The sequence below is a fragment of the Eurosta solidaginis genome, chromosome 5 (assembly GCF_040869045.1).
Source record: "Eurosta solidaginis isolate ZX-2024a chromosome 5, ASM4086904v1, whole genome shotgun sequence".
NCBI classification, from domain to species: Eukaryota; Metazoa; Arthropoda; class Insecta; order Diptera; family Tephritidae; genus Eurosta; species Eurosta solidaginis.
This window is the reverse complement of record NC_090323.1, coordinates 243,074,635-243,092,262: the sequence shown is the minus strand read 5'-3', so window position 1 is coordinate 243,092,262 and position 17,628 is coordinate 243,074,635. Positions and strand designations below refer to the sequence as shown.

Genomic DNA, 17,628 nt, shown 5'->3' with positions numbered 1-17,628 from the left:
AAAAATTTTAAATATAGCAATAACAACAATAATAATTGATGCTGACTGTGCAACACATGATGCGGCGGCAGAGCTCAGTCATTTCAACTTGAACTTGAAAGGCAAAATTTATGTCTCTAGAAACCATTACCGATTGCAAAAGGAGAGGCAGCAACAGTCAGTACGTACCCCAACTACACCAACATCACATAACAGCGGCACATAGCATACATTTGTTGCTTTTTTAACTTTTAATTTTATTTATATTTATTTTTACTTTTTATTTAATGGATGCTGTAAGAAGAATGTAAAATATTCACAAACAGGATTTTCCAGTTTGTGGTGCATTGGTACCATCTTAATTGAAGTGTGTAGGTATGCATGTATATGTTTGCCTTTTGGTGTGTGTATTATCCATGCCAAGCCATGTGCATCTCAGAAAGAAGAAAACACGTTTGATGTTTTGCATTGCGTTGGTGCCGATGATGCATAGAATGGATAAGAATGTGTTGAAAGTACATAAACTCGTGGGGTAAAGAGTCAATTCTGCAAATGTGTAATGCATATATGTTGCTATTAATGTATATGTATTACTTTAAGAGCACATTCACATCTGAGGTCATTTACAAAAGCAGCACTAGCTACGAATATTTTGGCTTGAACTCTTAAAACAAAACATAAATAAGATCGCGGGTTTGAATCGAGCTCAAGGCCTAACAATAATTATTTTATCATTATTATTGTTATGATACATTTTTTCTTAATTGAAAAAATTTTAAATTAGAACAGAAGAAAGAAAAAATGTAGACAACTGCCAAAGCTCGTTGTATAGATCCATTTCGGGAACTGCTGAATTCCTTCATCGGCAACAATTTTTTCTTTCTTCTGTTCTAATTTAAAATTTTTTCAATTAAGAAAAATGTATCATAACAATAATAATGATAAAATAATTATTGTTAGGCCTTGAACTCGATTCAAACCCGCGATACATGTTGGATACACCAGGTGAAGTAAATAAGAAAAGACAGAAGATGTTCGCTATCAGAAACGGTAGGGATGTATTTTCAACGGTCAGAAGAGGATACAATTCTTACCCGCTTTGAAAAAATAGGAGTAGAAAAATAAATAGCTTGCTACGAAATCCTTAACCGAAACTGTTTTTTTCAGCAAAAGGGGATACACAGGACCAGTGCGAGCTTATATTATTTTTGCCAATTCAGTAATGCGTCTAAAGTAAACTGGCCTCAACTTCAACTGCAATTGAAGTTTTCGTCGAAAAACCGGACATAAAAGGGAGAGGTGTTTACAGTCACACTTGGAAGTGATTTTAATACTTTTAAGTGTGTTTCTGATACATTTGAATGCAGCACTGAATTTGACATCTGCTCGATGCATATGTCCTGTCTGTCGGTGGCCGATATTTCTCCTGCGCGCTGTATTTTACTTTAGACTCATAAATTTTATAAAATTAAAAAAAAAATAAAAATAAATGTAAGGCGCGATAACCTCCGAAGAGATCTAAGGCCGAGCTTCTCTTCCAATTTGCGTCGTGCTCCTCTTGATTTTCCCTACAAATTGGACGGACGGGACCTACATGTTTTATGCCGACTCCGAACGGCATCTGCAAAGCAGATGAGTTTTCATTGAGAGCTTTTCATGGCAGAAATACACCCGGAGTGCTTGCCAAACACTGCCGAGGGGCGACCCCGCTTAGAAAAATTTTCTTCTAATTGAAAAATCTTATTTCTAAAATTTTGATGTTGCTCTGCCCGGGAGTTGAACCCAGGGCATACGGTGTGATAGGCGGAGCACGCTACCATCACACCACGGTGGCCGTGGTAAATAGTAATTAAATTTGTTTGTTAAAGTTCTAATAATAAATGCATTCCAAATTATAACAGTTTCTATGTCTAAAAATCCATGGTTTTTTTCCATCTGTTCTTTTGATTTGTCGCTGAAGGTCAGAAGTAAAACATATGCCCTTCTAATCTATAATTCAAAATTGATCAGAAGACCCCCCAAAATCTCTGAATTCATAATGTATTTTTAATGTTATCAAGTTATTATTTACTAAAATATGACAGGAGATATAATAGCCTCGCGGCGGCCGGCCTAGAACCAGACGATGCTGATCAGATGGAGCCGGATTCATATATTCTAAATTACAATCCATAACTGTAACATTACTCTTATCTTAGTGGTCTAATTTTTAGGGCAAAACAACAACAGTGAGTCACAATTTTTATTTTTTGTAACTATATTTAGAAATCTGTTGTCTTAGCGAAGTTTTTACATAAATAAGGTGTAATACGGTAATACGTCAGTTTTGGTGTTCTTGATGCAGGAATGACAAAAACATTTCTCGAAAGTCTTCAGTAGCGCTACACAGGCGAAAACCCTTAGTTGGATATGACATGAATACAAATAGTTTGTTTAAACAAAGACCTATTTCAATTTATATATAATGGAAACATTAACAATATGAACCTAACAGTTAAGCACGCCCTTACCTATGAAAGCCAACACGAAAGATACTCAAATGATGAATATCTGTAATTAAATCCAGTAAAGGTCCACCGATATTCACCTACTTGTTTATGTGAAAAAAGTACTAAAACTATCATATTTTACTCCTGAAAATGCAAAAAACCACACTTTTTCGGGGACAACATTGGTGACCAATTTTCAGATAGCCGAATGACAGAACAAAATAGAATTTAGAGCGAGACAATTGACGGCTTACTTTACCTGGTTATTCCACCATTCCCGCGATCTTACAAATCAGTAGGCCGATATAACAACAAAAAATTTCAAAACATAATTATTTAATAAAAATTGTATGATGTTTTTGGCAACTACTACAATGTACCTACAAATAAACACATAACCTCAACTTAGGGTGTAAACTTGCAAAAGCCGACTTACAGAACGACCAGTTATCTTTTTAACCCAGAGTTAGCTTTTCATGAGGGATTGAACTCATACAACTTGGAAAATTTATAAAATTACTTACTCACTTGATTCATTCGCACTACATGGCCCAGCCAGCGCAGTCGTTGTGTTTTAATTCGTTGGACTTTGTTGATGTCTCATCATGAAATCTACTTCGATACCCCCATCACCAACGTGTATAGCTTGGTTAATATTTATTCGCATTCTTGAACACTCACAGGGCCGCCTCAGAGCAGAACGGATGCGATAAGTGACTAGTAAAGCATGATTTGTGTTTGCCGAGAAAGGACTTAATTTTTCAAAAGCCTACTTAGCCCAAAGTACAATTTCTTGGCAAGAGTTATTCTTTGAAGGATTTCTAGGCTGACGTTGTTGTTTGTGATAATGCTGGTTCCCAAATAAACGAAGTCTTCTATTATTTCTAAATTATGGCTGCCAACAGTGGCTTGGGCCAAGACGCAAATGCGCTTACCTTTTGCTTAAAGACATCATATATTTCGTTTTGTCTTTATCCACCATCTTTTTCCAGTTTTGAGAACTCACGGCGCAAGTGTTCAGGTCGTTAGCATTAGCCACTAACTGCCCGCTCTTATAAAAAATTTTTCTCTAATTAAACAAACTACACGACAGGATGTTGCTCTATCTAGAACTTTACTTCGTTTCAAACTGCTCGGTTAGTTCCTTCCCAATTTTGACCGAGCTGGTGGTGCTCCTCGTCATTATTTAGCACAGCCGTATACGTTTTGCTGGGAAATCAAATTCAGATATAGCGGCATATAGTCAGCCCCTTTTCGTGCTCTGGAATGCGGCTTCAAATCAACGAAGAGGCAAGTTTTTTTCAATAAATTTTGACGCATAATGAAAACCTGCTCAATGGTAGATCTACGACCTAACGAATCATTCACGTTTGACTTCAATATTTCTCAAAACATGGTTGGCGGATCATTTATGCTATACTAAAAAGTATGATGCCGCGATTGTAGGCGCTGTGTGCAACCCCTTCTTGGTAACTGTGCCAAGAACACTTAGACTCCAATCGTACACAGCGTCTTTTCTGTGGGTTGCAATGCGGGATTCTCCATGGTACCCGTTGCTCTTCAATTGTGGACGGTAATTGATTCGTTCTTCGAAGCGATGGAACGAAACGCTTAAGAGATACGTTCACACTGCTCCTGCATTCCGTCAGGTCGACTTGTTCTTTTAGAGAGCAGGTATGGGAGTCGGGTTGCGAAACCATTAGTAATATGTTGCGGCTACAGCCTTTCAACGTCTAGCTTCTCTTGTATTTTTTGCGTCTGTGATGCTTATTTTGTCTTCGTTGATCCGTGCTGATGTTAGGTCCTCTGATCGCGTGTAAATCCAAAACATTTTTAGCTCATCGTTCTTCATATCCGTCGATGCAAGAGGGCAGATGAATGATATGTAGCAAGACGTTCGTCCACATGTGTGAACGACAGTACTTGGCGGGTTAGGGGGCTTAGAATATACTCGCGGCAGGTATGCCTGTCGTAAGAGGCGACTAAAATACCAAATTGATTCAAGGGCTTGTGTAGCACAACCCTTTCAATGGATTGAAAGCGCAACATATAGCTTCTCCAACCCTATTATCAGCTTCACCTACCCGTGGCGAATCCTGTTTCTTTGACAGCCGATCGAGGGGTGGGAGGGCGGAATTGCCTAGAAGGTTTCATGTGGTCATACCACATCGTTCTCGAGATGGTTGCGCTAATACATTAATGGTGCTTGTTACCGGAACACACCGGATCAGCATCCGGCAAAGGACTATCAACATCGATAATACTCCCCAGGGCCCTCTGGTAGTGTCCTTATTGCTACAACAACAACAGCAACAGTACTTGACAACGATTTCCCTATTTCATCACGAATGAATTACTTACTTAATTTGAGATTAACCGTTTAAACGTTTACGGCCGTCCAACAAGGCGCGTCAGTCGCTGCTTCGCTCTGCCAACTGGCGCCAATTGGTCACACCCTCGCATGATCACTGCAGTAAATATCACATTTTTATCATATTCTTTCCATATTTTGTTCATCTCTTGGATGGCAGTGATGTCAGCTTTTTTACTTAACGAAGATATCAACAAGCCGGGCATTGGCATCAAGTCACATTCCCCTTCAAACGTTTGCACGGGTAGTCTATAAAAAATGGGTTGTCTTGTTATCCGAGTCTTGTTTTCCCATTCCTGGGAAAATGGTTTTACGTTGCCGGTCCCAAGCAAAGCGCATGACTCAACCAAAATTTTTTAAGACACAATTAGTTTTGATATAGAAAAGTTTATATGAAAATTAAAACTCCTAATGCACTTACACGAACTCTTTTATGTAGTTGCAATGGAATTTGATTCCTCACAACATTTGCTTTTTCCGTTTTTTATTTTTATTTATACACATCATTTTTTGCTCACTCTCTTAATTGTTGTCGTTTAACTAACCCAGCAATTGTTATTATACCAGCAAATTCATTTTCAGATGTTGACGACCTCCCACATTATTGGAGGTTGAATGCAACAACAAAAGTTTTGCAAAATACATTCGTATATGTATGTATATGGTATGCCGCTCCATTTTGCTGTTTATCACCCACATACAAAAAAAAAACGATTGACGTTGCAGTTGCTGTTGTATTGCACATACTTTGTGCATACAAACAAATTAACTAACCCTGCAGAGAAAATTAAACTATATGTTCCGGAAGCGAACTAGTTAAATACTAGAATTTCATGACTGGTGTATAACTGGGCTCACAGCACAAAAACTTCTACTAACGGCAAATCCGAGTTTGGAAGAGTACTTCACAGATCGGAGGTGGAAAAATTCTTTATAGAAGTTTATTTCTTTTTTAATTTTCCTGTATCCTCAGCAGTTCGAACTCAAACCCATGTAAACCCAGTGATTATTACACTGGTGCAAAAGACCAGTTTTTAATTTTTTAATTTTTGCTTAAACTGTCCCAAAATTGTCCCGAAACAGTCTCGAAATCATTCTGTAGTTTTCCCGAAGTGATACCTTAAATAATCCCGAAGTGATCTAGACTTTGTTCCGAATTTTTTCTCAAAATAGTCTCGTAGCGATTCTGCAGTGATCCTGTAAGTATCGTGAAATGTTTCGACAAACAGTCTTGAAATCATCTTGAATTTGTCACAAAATTATGCTTAAAGTAACTCGGAAGCGAACGTGATATTTTTCCGAATTGATTCTGTATAGTCTAGTAATCATTCTGATATCATCCGGAAATGTTCACGAAACGGTGTCGCAGTAGTCCCAAAATGGTCAAAGAATATATTATACAATTTCATCTCTTTCAAGATTTTACGCATAGATAAATGAGGGGCTTAGCTTCATTTTAGTTGATATGCATGCGTATCCTCTCCCCTCCTTTCACTTACCGTAACTGATTAGCATGATTTATGCGCCTCTAACTGAATGATCTGCTATGTCTTCTTCTTAGGGATAAAAACGATGAGTCCCTGTTTTATCGTATAAATCGATATGTCCTTCTTTACGAATATGTTTATAAGTTTCGCTTTTATTCACTCTTAAAATAACAAAATTTTTCATCGCAGGCCCTTCATATAAGCAACATCTCGTGAAAAACTTTTTTCGTTTTGAATTTTTTCTTCGCACTTTTGTTTGTATTGACAGCTGCTGATTTGTTGAAAAAGTATGCTACGGTTTTTAATGTTGCATATTTGCAATGACGTAGGAAATGCAAAGCCGTGTATTTTGTTAATGTATTGTAACGAATTTAGGGAAATTCCGCTCATTTGCAACCTTCTGCTATCCTTCGAATCGCTAAACTGTTGAATAAATTACTCCAATATTATGTATTGCAAAATGATCTTTATTTAGATTACTTTGGGAGTCGTACTTCACAATTATACTCCACAACCAAAAGCGTGTTTAAATCAAATGATTAGTCATGCCTCAGCTTGGGCTGTTTTTATACTCTCGGTTTCCTCGTTCACCCATTTCTCCTAAGGTCTAGTAATTTCGCGAACTTCATGTTTGGTTACCAGCCATATACATGTATATTTGTAGTTTGTAGTCATATGCGTGTGTATATGTGAGTACTATTTCGGCTGATAATTACAAGTGTTTGTGAGTATCTTTTCGTTGCCTTGTATGTATGTGTGTAAATGATGATTGATTTGTTTAGAGTGGCAGCTTGCTTTATTGTTGTTGTTGCTTTATTTACTTAGTATCAGCTTAGTGATACTAATATTCGTCACAGTATTATGCATGTATTTTACACAAGTTTGTAATACAATGATGCCAGACCATTTGTATAAAATCCTGAATTGCCCTATAGTTTCGTCTGCTAAACGAATCGCAGTCGCTTATTTTAATCAAATTATAAAAAAATTTCAATGGGAAAACGACAGCAAAGCTCGAAGCAACTTTAAGAGGAATTCTAGTTCTTCTCAGAAGTAAAATAACCAACAAATTCTCAGAATCCAACCAATTCGATTATGTTAAGCTTCAACTAAAGATACAGTCTTTTGCAACTTATTCATTTCATATGGGGACGACGGACCTTTAGCATTACATTTAGTTTTTTTTTTTTTTTTTGCCAACATCCCATTGTTTAAAATACCAGTTGTTTGCATTGAAACAAATACACTTGCCCAAATAATTACGCTTAGTCTTCAAACTGGTTAAGAATTAGTTTGCAACTGATTGGTTTGCCTACAGGAAAGATATCGACCATACCTGAGAATATTGCAGCAATGATTGCATTTATTCCATAGTAAAATAGAAAGTGAAGCTTCGCACTTCTCGAACTGTAAGGGGAAAAGTGATCGAGTAAAAAGCAATAAATTTGTCGAGAAAACACTGTCGCTGTCAATGAAAATAAAAGCGATTGTCAGCAGCAACAACAACAACAAAAGAAATTAAATGAAAGATTGTAATCGTAAAATCAATAGCAAGACAAATATTCATTCATTCCTTTTCTACAACAATAATAGCACAAAAGTAAAAAAAAATAGCCGCTATCTGTGATTGCTACGCGCCTTGCTTTGTTGTGGGTGAAACTGTTGTCTGGCTTTATGCTGCGCCATGGAATATGTGGTACAATACAACAACGCCGATTACAAATACGTTGCACCATTGGCCGCACAGCTAGCACACTGCGATAATAAACAAATGAAGCATAACGCATTGCAACAGACGGCACTATTTGATTGCCGCTACAATACAAGTACACGCCAAGTAGGACTGGGTACTAGCGCAAATTAATATGGTCAGCGCCATATGCGGTATTAGCGCAATGTGCTAATGCAATTGTACTAAGAAAACTTTCGTTTTCAATCGTTTCGTATCGAATACTTCTTCATACCATTTCGGTAGAAGAGCAGTTTATATCCCAGCCATGTTTCAAAATGCTACTCGCAGCCTCCTCAAATTGCATGCACAATATGGGCGGAGTCAATCAAATAACAAAGGTGCCGAATCGGTATCATCTCAGCCTCTGTGGAAGTCAGACTAACCGTTGCGGCAATCATACCAGTGTATATTTTCGTGGCGGAAAGAAAAGAAATTTACGATTTTAGCGCAAAATAAGTAAAGATATTGAAACCCGAACGACAGGTGAAGAATTGACCAACGCTTATGTTAGCAATGCTTGATCTCCCTTAACACTATGATGAAATCCTGCACCTACACACTCAGCCTTTTGATCAAAATAGGCATAAGGAGTTCCATAGCCTAATCCATACAGAATCGCCAAACACCTTTCCTAAGTCTCGACCACTCTGCCCCAACTTAGTTGGGGATACTGTAACAGGTTCAACTCTTACTTATCCATAATCAACTCCAACATACGTAATATATTGTAGCGAATGTTAGCATCACTATGTTGTTAGTAAATAAAGGCACAACACCAATAAAGCAAGCTGCCACCCTTGTGTACATGAACAAATCAATCATCATTTACACACATACATACAAGGCAACAAAGAGATACCCACAAACACATATAATCATCAGCCGAAGTAGTTACTCACATATACACCCTCATATGGCTACAAGATAAACATAAACCACAAATATACATGTTTGTAGATGGTAACCAAGAAGACGATACAAAAGTTCTAGAATGCGAAAGGTCCAGACTTAGGAGAAATATGCGAACGAAGCAACGGAGAGTACAAAAGCAGCGCAAGCTGAGTAATCAGTAATCAGTTTGATTTCAACACGCTAGTAGTTGCGAAGTATATATAATTGTGACGTATAATTGTACTAATCCCAAAGTAGTCTAATAAAGGCCATTTTGCAATACAGAATATTGGAGTTATTTATGCGACAATTCGGCGATCACCGTTGTGTAATGGTAACGTGCTACGCCTACCACACCGTATGGCCTGGGTTCAAACTCCGGGCAAAGTAACATCAAAATTTTAGAAATAAGATTTTTCAATTAGAAGAAAATTTTTCTAAGCAGAGTCGCCCCTCGGCAGTGTTTGGCAAGCGCTCCGGGTGTATTTCTGCCATGAAAAGCTCTCAGTGAAAACTCATCTGCCTTGCAGATACCGCCCTCCGGCCAATTTGTAGGGAAAATCAAGAGGAGCACGACGCAAATTGGAAGAGAAGCTCGGCCTTAGATGCTTTCGGAAGTTATCGCGCCTTACATTTATTTTATTTTATTTATTCGACAATTCAGTGATTCGAACGTTAGCAGAAGGTTTTAATAAGCGGAATTTCCATAAATTCGTTACAATATGTACTGCATGCGATGTGTCCGCACATGACACCAACCACCTTTTCACTTGTAATGTGGAACCTACGCCTCTCACAGCAGCATCCTATGGTTCAACCCATTTAGAGTACTTTGATGACAATTTGTGGATCCCTCAGTGGGTTAGGGGATCAGAATATACCCGCGGTAGGTATGCCTGTCGTAAGAGGCGACTAAAATACCAGAGATTTAAAGGGCTGTGTAGCGCAACCCTTCAGGTTGCCAGCGCAATATATAGCTTCTCCAAACCCAATTGTCAACCTCACCTATCCGCGGCGAATCCTGTTTCACTAACAAACGAGTCTCTGGCGACCCAAGTTCCATGAGGAGCAACCTTATCGCTACAACAACAACAACAATTTGTGAATGATCACACCTATTAAATTGGGCAAAGCATTATTAACACAACAACAACGACAAAAGTGGAAAACGTTGAAAGCCTAAGCTGCCTTTATTGTGGAGATGTAGACAGCACACTCCCGACCTCCTTCAAACGCGATTGCATTGCTCAGTAACGAAGAAGAATAAAATAGACATTGTTCGATCAATAAGATGACCGGTAGCGATGTCAGATTGTATATGTTTAGCAAATACAAATACTTATCTAGCTTAATAACTTGTGAGTAGCTATCGAAATCACGCAGTGTGCGATAGTTTATATCCACCGTAAAAAAATCTTTGGTCTTAGCTGTCATATATGTCTTTTTGTCCGACTTAAAGCCAATCAGAATCAATCATGCAGACCTGCCAGAATACTGAACTCAGAACTATAATAAGATGCCTCTTTATGACGACTGAGCATCATTTGCAGCTAACATCCCAGGCAAATAAATGGGCATCTCTAAGCACCCTGTTGGGATAAGTCATCCTGCAAGCTAGCCGGGGAGACTCAACATGGATCTGACTACTGGAACAACATGAAAAAACTATATTTTCAATTGTTATATGGAAAGAGAATCTCTAACACCAATCTGCCCAAAATTGAATTTTGTTGAAACTGCCAGTTTCCTTTTACCCACGGTATCGCCAGGGCCGGATTAACGCTCAACGAGGCCCTAGGGAACCATTAATTTGGGGCCCTTTTTCGCGTCCATTCCTTTCTTTTTTCGATTAAAAATTACAAACTTATATCTTTCATACAAATTTTATTGTCACAATGTAATAATATCAATAAAATTACTATCTACATTTTAAACATGTCGTTTTCTACATTTGTTTTCGGCAAATTTATCAATTATATCATCAATATCGATTTTGTTCAATAAATCTGACTCAATGCAAAGTATACCTAGCATATCGAGTCGCTCTTGTCGCGTTTAGCTCTTTCAGCAGCTTTGATTCTTTTTAATTGCGAGAAGGATCGTCCGGCAGAACAATTTGTGATCATTAATGTTAAAAAAATCCGAAGAGCTATTTCTGTGTTAGGAAATACATCGGCTAATTGATCTTCCATTAGAATCTTATACAAATGACTATGAGTTTTTTGTGCATCACTGCAACTTTGGAATTGTTTCATTTCAATGAAAAATTCTTGAAAATCTCTAGAATAAAAACTAACTAAGTTATTTATAGCTTCGTGGAGGTCTCCATCACTTAGAGAAAAGTTGATGAGAAATGCAAATCTCTCTGAAACTTCCATATACTTTCACTATGAAGATTGTCGATGATTTTGAGGAAACCTTTTGTCCTAAAATCGTCGCGAGGCGAAAATTCTACTTCTGGAGCATTTCCGTCATTAAGTTGTTTTTTTCTACGACGAGTACGTTTTACGATTTCGGTATAACCTACACCAGGTAATAATTGTTTTGTTTTTTCCTCGAAATCATTGAACTTTTCACGGAATGAAACTAAACTCTCTTTCAAAATAAAAACAACCAGTGTACATTTTGAGATAATTTTTTTTTTATTATTCAATATACTCTCCCTTCACTTCGTTACACTTCTTTGCACGCTAATGCAATTTGTCAAATGAGTCGGAAATATCCTTTTTAGGAACCTTGTCTAGTTCGTCGGTCGACGCCTTTTGAATGCGGTCAATTGAGTTTTATTTATTTGAGTAAAAATTATTTTCAATTCTGATTATATTTTTCTTTCACTCTCTAGAATTTTATGTTTGTAAGAAAATTTTAGAAGTCTTTTTCATTTGTCTGGGGCCCCAGGCAACTGCCTACTTTTTAATGCGGCCCTGGGTATAGCAGTTTGATGGCAACCCTTGAGTAGTCGCGCCTATTTTATGGGGCGAAATATGTTTACACAACAAAAATATTCTTAAGTACATTTAGGTTAGTATATTGCCCAATTTTAAAATCAGCCATGCTGTCACATTGATTACAAAAAAAAGAAAAATTTAACAAAAAATAAGTCATTGGTAGATCCATTAGTTCCTCCCTACTTTTAAATATTTTTGACCCAATTTTTCACCACACGCAAACATTCCATTTATTCATTCATTCAATGTTGGCCCATAGTAAAGCTATGCAATCCCAGCGTTGCAAGCGAAAGTTTTAAAAATAAATGCTCCAGTTTTTGTAAGGAAATGTATGTAAATGATGTCAAAAGAATTTATATTACGTTATTTTGAATGAAGTGTAGTGCACTAAGAAATTCTGTTGATGAAACTAAAAGTAGTGAACATTTTCGAAAACTTTAATTTGCCCTGCATTATTATACTAGAAGTTAAACTTCTCAAAACAAGAGCTTAGAATACTAAAAAGGATTCAAGGCAAACGATTTCGAGCTTTGAGACCCGATTAAGAAATTTCTCTTGGGCTAAACAGAGTTATATCGTATAAATTTTATGTAGTTAAATTTAGTTATGGCATCAAAAAGTCCCGCATCACACATTGATACCAATAGAAAAAAATACAAATACTTCGAACCTGATGCTATTTTTCTAACACACCTCGCAGATTAAAACACGAATCGGGGCATGATCTTTTTTCAAGCAGCTCCCAAATTTCGAGTTTCATGCAAAAAAGTTTCACAAAACGACGCCGAGTTGCAAAAATGTAAAACTTTTGTATATCTGCTGTTGACACACAATTTCGGCAACATAATCTTCATTTTCAGCGACAGCCATGCGCTCTCACATCTCTTGGCTCTTACTCGTTCAATTCTGAAATAACACAAAACTGTCGCCGGTCTCTACAAGACAACCTTGTATACATCACATGAGTCCCAGGTCACAGGAAAATCGTGGGAAGCTACATAGCAGACGAGCTTACTAGGCAGGCTACGATCCGGCAGAGCAGGGCTTATATATGCTCCTTGCACCATCCAATGCAATACTAAAAGAGCACATCTACAGTCAAGCCGACGTATAATGGCTACTAACAGCAGGTTTTCGGACATCTAAGGAAAACTGCCCAAAATATGATCTTAAAAGATCCCGTCATGTTTACACTTTAAGTGGCTTTAAAAGCTCCACACTTGTAGGAGTACTAACTGCGAACTGCCTTATAGGCTGGCATGCAGAAGTTTAGGGAGCCCCTTATCTTCGTTGGTGCAGTAGTTGCAAGGAGGATGAAGTGCCCAGTGTTAAGCAGTGCGCCTACTGGGAGCCAGATGGTCAAGTATGACATCAAGGTCTTGGTAGCCTTTACAAGGTTCTCCAAACGATTCGAACAGGCAAGTTAATGATATCTTTTAATGGTCTCACAACAAGCCTCAATGTTTAAATTAACCTTTGAATTTTCTGGGCAAAAACCCACACGTTTAAGGAATTTTCTTATCTCTCATGCATACCGTTTGAAAGACCTAAGTTTCTTCTCCATTGAACCATTGATTGCCAATTTTAAAATCAGTTTCTACTCAATATAAAAAAATGTTTCTACAAAAAAAATATCATCACTACCCAGGCATTTTTTAGTGGAACGTAGCGTTCTTGTTCTCACAATACCGAACATTCTTCTTCGGTGAATTGACTGCCTGAGAGTTTGTTGTTTATTTTAGCATCGTCAACCACCTTGAAACTTTTCTCCTATTTAAGAAGTTTAACTTCAAAAGTGGTGCTCTATTCACTCTTACATTTTCCTCTGCATAATCATATTGTGTATACATAGATATGTTTAGGCTTACTTGTTAAACAATTCTAATTTAAACTAATCAGTGCTTTCATTTATTTTATTGTAGCTAAATTAACAACAATTGTGCCACAAAACTACAACAACAAAACATTTTAGAAGCATAGAGCGATGAAGTATTTCTTACGTTAATAAGGTAAGTACGGGATATTTTTAGACTATTTGATATTACATACAAATTTATACAAATGTACTTGCTTTAATCTTTTGCAATAAAGTTGAAAGAAATAACGAGGTTGGGAAAAGGCATAAAAGCTGTAGGTTCTAACACCACAAATTGAGAGGAAGCTCGGCCATAATCTTTTTAGAGATGTGTTTTTTTACGAAGAGGAAGAATCGAAAGCTTCATGCTTTCATGTGGCTAGTGAATTCTGGATTACAAATTAGTTTTCTAATCTGTGGGCCATCGGAAATACCAGCCTTCACCTTTTTATACTCAGTTGAGCAGAGCTCACAGAATATATTAAGTTTGATTGGATACCGGTTGGTTGTACAGGTATAAAGGAATCGAGATAGATATAGACTTCCATATATCAAAATCATCAGGATCAAAAAAAAATTTGATTGAACTATGTCCGTCCGTCCGTCCGTCCGTTAACACGATAACTTAAGTAAATTTTGACGTATCTTGATGAAATTTGGTATATAGGTTCCCAAGCACTCATCTCAGATCGCTATTTAAAATGAACGATATCGGACTATAACCATGCCCACTTTTTCGATATCGAAAATTTCGAAAAACCGAAAAAGTGCGATAATTCATTACCAAAGACAGACAAAGCGATGAAACTTGGTATGACGCAGAATAGAAAATTAGTAAAATTTTGTACAATGGGCGTGGCACCGCCCACTTTTAGAAGAAGGTAATTTAAAAATTTTGCAAGCTGTAATTTGGGAGTTGTTGAATATATCATGATGCAATTTGGCAGGAACGTTACTCCTATTACTATATGTACGCTTAATAAAAATTAGCAAAATAGGAGAAGGACCACGCCCACTTTAAAAAAAAAATTTTTTTAAGTAAAATTTTAACAAAAAATTTAATATCTTTACAATATATAAGTAAATTATGTCAACATTCAACTCTAGTAATGATATGGTGCAACAAAATACAAAAATGAAAGAAAATTTCAAAATGGGCGTGGCTCCGCCCTTTTTCATTTAATTTGTCTAGGATACTTTTAATGCCAGTCGAACAAAAATTTACCAATCCTTTTGAAATTTGGTAGGGGCATAGATTTTATGACGCCAACGGTTTTCGGTGAAAATGGGCGAAATTGGTTGAAGCCACGCCCAGTTTTTATACACAGTCGTCCGTCTGTCCTTCCGCATGGCCGTTAACACGATAACTTGAGCAAAAATCGACATATCTTTACTGAACTTAGTTCACGTACTTATCTGAACTCACTTTATCTTGGTATAAAAAATGAACGAAATCTGACTATGACCACGCCCACTTTTTCGATATCGAAAATTACGAAAAATGAAAAAAATGCCATAGTTCTATACCAAATACGAAAAACGGGATAAAACATGGTAATTGGATTGGTTAATTGACGCGAAAAAACTTTGTAAAATGGTTGTGACACCTACCATATTAAGTAGAAGAAAATGAAAAGTTCTGCAGGGCGAAGTAAAAAACCCTTGAAATCTTGGCAGGTATTACATATATAAATAAATTAGCGGTATCCAACAGATGATGTTCTGGGTCACCCTGGTCCATAGTTTGGTCGATATCTGGAAAACGCCTTCATATATACAACTACCACCACTCCCTTTTAAAACTCTCATTAATACCCTTAATTTGACACCAGTATCGTACAAACACATTCTAGAGTCACCCCTGGTCCACCTTTATGGCGATATTCTAGAGTTACCCCTGGTTCACCTTTATGACGATATTTCGAAACGGCTTCCACCTATAGAACTAAGGCCCACTCCCTTTTAAAATACTCATTAACACCTTTCGTTTGATACCCATATTGTACAAACGCATTCTAGAGTCACCCCTGGTCCACCTTTATGGCGATATCTCGAAAAGGCGACCACCTATACAACTACCACCACTCCCTTTTAAAACCCTCATTAATACCTTTCTTTTGATACCCATATTATACAAACAAATTCTAGGGTCACCCCTGGTCCACCTTTATGGCGATATCTCGAAACGGCGTCCACCTATGGAACTAAGGAATACTCCCTTTTAAAATACTCATTAACACCTTTCATTTGATACCCATATCCTGCAAACAAATTCTAGAGTCAAACCTGATCCACCTTTATGGCGATATCCCTAAATGGCGTCCACCTCTAGAACTATGGCCCACTCCCTCATAAAATACTCTTTAATGCCTTTCATTTGATACACATGTCATACAAACACATTCCAGGGTTTCCCTCGGTTCATTTTCCCTTATGTTGTCACCATAGCTCTCAACTGAGTATGTCATGTTCGGTTACACCCGAACTTAACCTTCCTTACTTGTTAAAACTCATATTTTGAAATGATTTAGAAATGTATTTGAAAGATCACCACTTTTGTCCAAGGGCCTTACACATTGTTTGATAAGACCCAATTTGATATCCAGAGGAGGTAATATAATACGGTGTCTTGGCATTAGTGGGGTATTGATGAAGTTAAGCTTCCCTGGATTCAGAGGCACCCTTAAAGGCCAATAATTTTGGTCAAGTGCTCTGATATTCCTCTACTGTCCCAAAAGCATAGGAAACAGGGATGTTTCGTGTAGCCGCGCTGCTGTCCCTAAAAAATTTCTACCATTTTAGGCAAACAGATATTACGTAAGTATGTTCCCTGTATTAAATTTTATCCAGAACTAAGGATATCGTATGGTGCTCTTATTTTGTTGTGGATGAATGTGCAATAGGTAAAGAAGGCTTTGAGGAGTGTTATCGGTGTTGATGGTCCTTTGCGAGATATAGATCCTGTACGTTCCGGTAAGACAATTAAGGTACTAGCCCGACCATCTCGGAAACGATTAATATAATCACATTAAACCTTTTAGGCCATACCGCCCTCCCCACCCCATAGTTCCATGAGGAAGGGGGATGTCGCCAGAGCCTCACCTGCTAAATATGTATATGATACACTCATATTTGTAACAGGATTCCCCTCGGGTAGGTGAGGTTGACAATTGGGTTGCGGAAGCTTTGAAGCAATAAAGCTTTGTATTGCGCTTATCTACGCCTTGAACTCCTCTCTATCGTTAATACAGCAACAACGACCAAGTTTACTACCGAAAGAGCACGCATTTCACACTTCGTTATGACAAGTCAATAAACCAACGCCACTTGTTCGGGTCGTAGCTTTGTTGCCCCATTGCAGTCACAAGACCAAGAATATTATGGTTGCAAAAGACGAAATCATCCTCTTTGGTAAAGAATGGAAAGTAAATTCTTGATCCAAATCCCTTGAGCAATAATGCGTGATATGCCTTTCTTTCGTTACCAAATTTCTTTCCTTTAATCGTGAAGCTAGAAATTTGGCTGCCAAATTTTACAGTCCAAGATCTTTAACTAAGTCATATAATCATTTTGATTAAAAATTTAAGGATCCCTAGGGTCCATAAACTCAGAGTCATTGCTATCATCTTCATCACTGCTACTCGATGGATTCTGCTGAATTAAATGCTCAGAATGATGCCAGGATGTACTGGGCTCAGGTAATGAAGAAAGTCTAACGCTAAACACTGGTCGAAAAGCAGTCAGTGGGTTGGGATAGATCCAATAAGAGTGATTTCTGCGCCTTATTCCTATTATGTTTACCACTCATAAATAACATTCGCTGTGATAGTCCGACTGGTCAAGCCATATCACAGGAGTTCGGTACTTGAAATGAGG

General features: G+C 37.5%; 1 protein-coding gene across 9 annotated transcripts in view; it reads left to right on the top strand.

Annotated features, from left to right (window-relative positions):
* The window catches only part of Oatp74D (Organic anion transporting polypeptide 74D), a 263,055-nt gene that overhangs the window by 118,214 nt on the left and 127,213 nt on the right, over positions 1–17,628 (top strand). For all 9 annotated transcript variants that reach the window (XM_067789207.1, XM_067789211.1, XM_067789205.1 and 6 more), the window contains one exon: positions 13,820–13,906. The gene's annotated coding sequence lies outside the window, so the exon portion shown is untranslated. The remainder of the gene's footprint in view (positions 1–13,819; positions 13,907–17,628) is intronic.